Source organism: Pseudophryne corroboree, chromosome 3 (genome assembly GCF_028390025.1).
Source record: "Pseudophryne corroboree isolate aPseCor3 chromosome 3, aPseCor3.hap2, whole genome shotgun sequence".
NCBI classification, from domain to species: domain Eukaryota; kingdom Metazoa; phylum Chordata; class Amphibia; order Anura; family Myobatrachidae; genus Pseudophryne; species Pseudophryne corroboree.
This window is the reverse complement of record NC_086446.1, coordinates 772,355,153-772,360,400: the sequence shown is the minus strand read 5'-3', so window position 1 is coordinate 772,360,400 and position 5,248 is coordinate 772,355,153. Positions and strand designations below refer to the sequence as shown.

The window sequence follows — 5,248 nt, the reverse complement described above, 5'->3', positions numbered from 1 at the left end:
CGGTGGGAGTGCCTGGGCGAACGCTGGGTGTGTTTGTGACGTCAACCAGGAACGACAAGCACTGAACTGATCGCACAGGCAGAGTAAGTCTGGAGCTACTCTGAAACTGCTAAGTAGTTAGTAATCGCAATATTGCGAATACATCGGTCGCAATTTTAAGAAGCTAAGATTCACTCCCAGTAGGCGGCGGCTTAGCGTGTGTAACTCTGCTAAATTCGCCTTGCGACCGATCAACTCGGAATGAGGGCCTATGTTCCCTACGCAGTCTGTGTGTGCAGTCTGTGCGCAGCCCAGGACTTAAGGCCCATACACATTAGACGATGTTGCTTCTGTGTGAGATACTGTTAGCGCTGCGCGTGCGCACTCCACAAAGTGATTCAGACTGCGATCGCTACCGCTGCAGCAATGCAGTCTGAATTACCCACATAGAGACAGTGACAGCATCATTCCTGAGAGAGGAGCCTGGGAACAGAACATGTAGTGTTGGTCCAGTTGCTGTATGCACGAAAGATAATTACTCTCTGGACACATTTTTTCTGCTGGGGTTTAATCATAGTTGCCTACCCTCCCTCATTCTGCAGGAGACTCCCTGAAATAGCAGCAATCTCCCTCACTCCCTGAATAGTCCAGCAATCTCCCTGATTCCACCTTACCCGCATTATGTAGCTATTACATTCTTCGGGGAAAAAATAAATGAGAGATACATACATTCAAATGGTATTACCAGTGCCATTTCCCTATATTGGTTATAAGGCACAATGGGGTATATTTACTAAGATTCGTAATGTTCAGAATTTGTTTGAAGTTGAAACACGACTGTAACGGTAGTGTGAATTTGCAACTTTTTGTTTTTTTACGACTCATTTACTAAGCGTTCGTAATTTGTGTTTTCGTATTTTCCGATGTCGATGTCATTCGTAATATATTTTATGTGATCGCGGCCGACTCTTGTTTTTGCGGCCGTATTTTGTTGTGCTTTTTACAAATTAGTTTCTTTAATTTCCACGGCAGTGTTTTTGACCCTTCCCGGCCGCGTTATTTTCTTACTTTCGTTTTCTTCACTCGTCCGTGATTGGTTGTGTTTGTCATGGAGGAGTGTCTGTGCTCATTAGTATAAAAACGCCCCCAACCAGCCGCACCTCGTGGGTTTAGCTAGTGGAGAGGTGAGAGGAAGTTGGTGTTTTGGAGTTGATGATTTGTTGGTCGGTTTTGGAGGTTTCTTGCGATTGTTGAGTGCTGTATTGTGTGTGTAAGTAGTCTTGTGGTAATTGTTGTGTAGTCTCTTTAAAGTTTGTGTAGTTTTTAGTGTTTGTGCATTTTACTTTCAGTCTATTGTCATTGTTTGTTTGTGAGTGTGTGTGTGTTTGTGTGTGTGTGTGTGTGTGTGTGTGTGTGTGTGTGTGTGTGTGTGTGTGTGGTTGGTGTGCAGTGGTAGTGGAGGAGTGTGTTTTGTGTTTTTTTTTATTAGTGTTATTTGTTGTTTGTCATTATTATGTCCCAGTCAGAGGCGAGTGAGAGGGAGGAGGTGAGTGAGGTGGAGGAGGTGAGTGAGGTGGAGGAGGTGAGTGAGGCGGAGGAGGTTAGTGAGGTGGAGGAGGGTGAGGTTGCTGCTGTGGCCTCGAGTGATAGTGACAGTGATGGTGGTGTTGCTCGGCAGCCACGCACCACTACCAAGACGGGCAGAAATTTTACATTTAGCTTTGCGGAAAATATGGCTTTGGTGCATGAGTTGATGCGCCATCATTGCCAGCTGTTTGGGCGTGATGCGGGCAAGGTGCCTTCGCGCAGGAAAACTGTTCTGTGGGGGAAGGTAGTAGCGGCAGTAAACAGTGAGGGTGTGTGAGGAGGACCGAGGACACGTGTCGGAAGAGATTCTACGACATCAAGCGCCGTGTCAAGGCCAAGATGGCAAAGGAGGCTAAGTCAGCCAGGCAAACAGGGGGTGGCCATCCCTTTATAGCGTCTTATCGGGAGTGGGAGGAAACTGTGCGAACCCTTATTCCGCATGAAGTTGTTGGTGCGACTAATGTGCGGGATTCGGATCATCCTAGGCCTGATGGTGAGGTTTTTTTTTACCAATCTGTTATATCAGCATATTATGTTTATGTATAAATTGTTTTTTTTAAATGATATCGTATTGTTAATATATTTTTATGTTCTAAATTGATTATATATTTGTGTTTGTTTTTAAAAATATTTTGTGTTTGTATAATGAGGTGTTAGGTAGTAATTTTTTTTTTTTGTGTTTTTTGTTTAATGTCTGCTGTATTTTACTTGTCTTTGTGGCCAATATGTTAGTGTCGATGGCTAAGTATTGTATGTTTTTTTTTTTTTAAATGTTTCTAATTTTCCGGATTTTTAAATTGTATTTTCAAATTTACTCATTAATGTAATAATGTAAAATATATGGTAATACATGTGTGTATATTCAGCTGTTGGCCATGGAAAATTAGACTACTTGGCTATGTTTTTGTCTTTGGAAATGGAACCTCATTAGCCTGTTTACAAAAAATGAAGCAACCCATTGTTTCTAAATGTATTGTTAGAAACTGTACCCATAATGGTAATCATATGTCCACATCACTAAATGTTGCTGCTTACAAAAGTACACACTGTAATTAAAGGTCATAAACACCAATGTATCATTTCTACAGTACGAAAGCAAGCCACCACTTCCAGAACACAAGCAACACTGTCAAGAGCTGTGGATGCTGGCGATACAGGTAACGCAAAAATTACACCTGTTAATGTGGCCACCACAAAAAATCAAAATAATCTAATGTTTGCATTAATCCATAGGAACTTCAACATCGCATCACAGTCCACAAAGACGTCCTTCACAGGGGTCTGGCAGCCACACGACCAGGCCTAGCAAGAGACGTCATCCTGATGTCGCACCAACACCAGCATTAAGCACACCCCCACGTCGTATTTCAACTGTGTTGCCTCAGCCACCAGAACACATTTTGGAGAGTACTCAATCACCGGGACCACATTTCCCTCAGCTGTCTGGTGAGTAAACACAAAACACAAATTACACATCAGCCAAAAAATGTAATAATCCTAGTACTTATCCACAGCAGCAAGCACATGGCTTGCAAATTGTTAAAAACAAAAAACCACTAAAAAAGTTTTGGCAATTTAGAGCGTTCTCTTGCGCCTTACAGTAGTATTGTGTTGTCATTATTTATTTGAATAGTAAAATATTGAGCTTCAGGTAGATTCACACCCTTTCACAATGGTGATAGAATTCATATTGTCATTTACTGTTTGATATTTTAATGCAAGTACGATATGGCGGGTGACAAATCACTTTTTTTCATGGTGTAAACTTTGTACCTCTGTGTGTTTGTTTCGTAAGTGGGGTATTTGTCAAACATGTGTTCACTTTTGTTTTGAAGTCATTTTTTTCAACATAAAAACCAAGATAATTGGCCTTTTAGATTGTGTATACGAGTCTTGGTGAACATCCTAATTTGTTTTAGAAAAATGATTGACAAACAAATCTAGAAAGTCAAACTAAATATGAAAACCAGCATAATTTTCGAATACACTCAAATGTTGTCCCCTTAAACCCCATACAGAACCAGACATCATGCCCTTGGAAGCCCAGCAGGAATCTGAACAGGAAACATACACCCTCCATCTGCAAGCAATAGACGTTAACCAACCAAGCACGCCTCAGGAAAGTACGCCGCCACCTCAAATGTCACCACACTCACAATTGAGCCAAACAACCCCCCAACAACAACCTGAACCATCATTTTGGGTAACATGGAACCAACAACAGGCACAGAATATTGATTGCCTATGCATACACACCCAATACCTAGCCTGTCTGCCCCATCATCTCCCGAGACTGTGTAGAAACACAAGCAGGCTCAATGTCCAGCTATGCAGAGTCGCAAACAGTATGGAGCAGATGAGAGCAGATAACAGCCAACTTATTGTTACCTTTCAGCGCATAATGGATGAGCAACATCGCCATCAACAGGCCCTTATTCAGTTAATTCAAAGTAATCAAATTATATCAGAAACCAGGTCTCGCATCATAGACAACAACACAACAGCCACAACACAACTTACAGCAACCCTGGCTAACCTCAGTCAAAATATTAATTTGTTGGCACAACACCAACAAGGTTCCAGCGCAGGGACCAACACACCTACACAGACCCCAATTTCATCACCAGTTCGAAGATCAAGCCGAACCCGCTCCACTGCCCAAACCAAACCCACATCAGCCACCAAAGAACAGCCTAAGAAATAGGCCACCCTGCAGCTGGAGACACATTGTTGACAATACTAGGTCTACACAATAGCAGTTATTTGTAATGAAAACACATGTTGTACAGTAAGAAATGTGAAAAGTGATTGATGTGCAATGTGTTATGTGCAAAAAACTGTCAGTGTAAGAGGAAAATTCTTAGAGTTAACACTCACATGTGTTGGGAATATTCTAGCATCATTACTAACATGAACGTTTACCACATCACAGCCATAATTATGTGTAAACAATTTTGTAAGGTTGGTGTTAGTCAATGTATGTTTGGCTAATTGGCAGACATTACTCAATGTCCATTATATTGTGATAATGAGGTAACATATTTCAAACACAGCTTTAGAAGAAAGTCGACACACAACAAACACAAACAATAGGCTAAACAATAATGGTTGTTAGTGCATACTAAATTATTATGTAGTATTGTGGCAAACATCACCTTTGAATGTGAAAAAAAAACTTTTAACATTATAAACACATAATTACTAACCAAAAACGCTATACAAATAGCTAAGTAACTGATACCGAACAGTTAGACATAAACACATATCAAGCAAATAAACAACACTCAGCTGACTAGCTCAAGAGGGAGCAAGAGCCACATTACTACAGAAAATACATTGGTGTGCCTTAATTGTTCATATACAAAGCAGACAGGCAAATTTACTTACCGCTAAAATGTGCCAAAATCAGATCTTGCCTTACCTGCCTCCCTATATCTGTACTCACAGTGTCGCCAGATGTTTCTAACTCCTCTGCTTGCCGACTGTTTTCTTCATCATCATCATCATCATGTGGCAGATGTTGCTGCAAACACATGTTATGAAGAAAACAGCAGCAGAACACAATCCTAGTCACCTTTAAGGGACTATACAACAAAAGCCCGGCAGACTTATCCAGACACCGAAACCTTGATTTCAGTACACCAAAACATCGTTCTATCACTTTCCACGTAGACTTATGTGC

The 5,248-nt window shown here is 41.2% G+C and overlaps 1 long non-coding RNA gene across 1 annotated transcript; it reads left to right on the top strand.

Annotated features, from left to right (window-relative positions):
- Positions 1–2,644: 2,644 nt before the first annotated feature.
- Positions 2,645–4,556, top strand: LOC135058252 (uncharacterized). The gene is made up of 3 exons (XR_010244707.1): positions 2,645–2,723; positions 2,800–3,012; positions 3,585–4,556. It is a non-coding gene; the product is annotated as an uncharacterized LOC135058252 (long non-coding RNA).
- The last annotated feature ends 692 nt before the right edge of the window (positions 4,557–5,248 follow it).